The following is a 1,157-nucleotide window of genomic DNA, read 5'->3' on the forward strand; positions in this document are numbered from 1 at the left end:
TTTTTTAATTAAAATTTTTTTTTTAATTTTTGAACTTATTCAATTTTTTGTTCACAATTTATATGTTTTTCATTCCTATTTTTTCCATATCTTCAATTATTCTATATTTTTCTTCCACAGTTATTGTATGTATATTGAATATTCTGAAAGTTTTGTGCCACGCTGTAATGTTGTTTGTAGTTTTCACATTGTTATTGTTTACATGCAAAAGCATATTCCTACAGAAGTCAGCTTTGTAAATGTAAATTTAAACAAAACATGAAAGACTGTGTTAAAAAGTGGTTAGATTGGGTGGTGTACAAAAACACATGTTCGKATGTGTGTGCGCGTGTATAAAGTTAGAGAGCTGCACTGTTGCATCCACATGCATATTTGTGTAAAACTTTTTGTGCGAAAATAACAAAAATCTAACAGCTTTGCTCCCACACTCTCACCACTCGTTAGTTGCTGTTAGTTTGACACTCTAGGAATTTTCTGCAGCTTATTTGTGGCTGCAAGCATTTTAGGTGAGAAAATTTTTGTGCTTTGGGGAAAAATGCAACAATGCTGCAAGTATTTTTSAAAAATTTCTGTGGCTTCACTTTATCATTTGTATTTTTTTGTTGACACATGCAGTTCYATGCCATGGTTTGTCATACATCTTCACAGTCACTGCCATTTTGTCTACAAGAATAGCTGGGCTGTGAAGCGCATAGTTTCAGTTGGCGCCTACGAATCACATATACTATACATATACATACATAAATTTGTATATAGAATTAAACAGTTTTACTCCCAGCTCGCTGGTTGGCACTTCGTCGTTGCTGCTCTCCGTTGGCCAGCAAAGAGTGCGCGTCTCGCACAGAGACCCAGTAGCGCCACTGTAGCCAGCATGGCAGCCACATTATGGGCATACTCGCCTCATTGTCGTACCATCCGTCGTGTTGTCGTGGTCGCTGTAGTCGTTTTGGTGGCTTAGTTTTTTGCATTAAATCAACGCAGCAATGTCGTCCTGCCCCACCGTCGTCGTGTACATTGTGTATTAAAACGTTTATTACACACGCGTATGTATATGTGGACTTGTGAAGTACATAGTACGTGTAGACAGTCGTGTGCGCTTTTCTTCCTACATATTAGAAATATTTCTGTCTGTTTTTTGCATTTGCATTTGCCTCTGT

Source organism: Bactrocera latifrons, unplaced genomic scaffold (genome assembly GCF_001853355.1).
Source record: "Bactrocera latifrons isolate USDA-ARS-PBARC rearing strain unplaced genomic scaffold, ASM185335v1 scaffold_113, whole genome shotgun sequence".
In the NCBI taxonomy this organism is placed as follows: Eukaryota; Metazoa; Arthropoda; class Insecta; order Diptera; family Tephritidae; genus Bactrocera; species Bactrocera latifrons.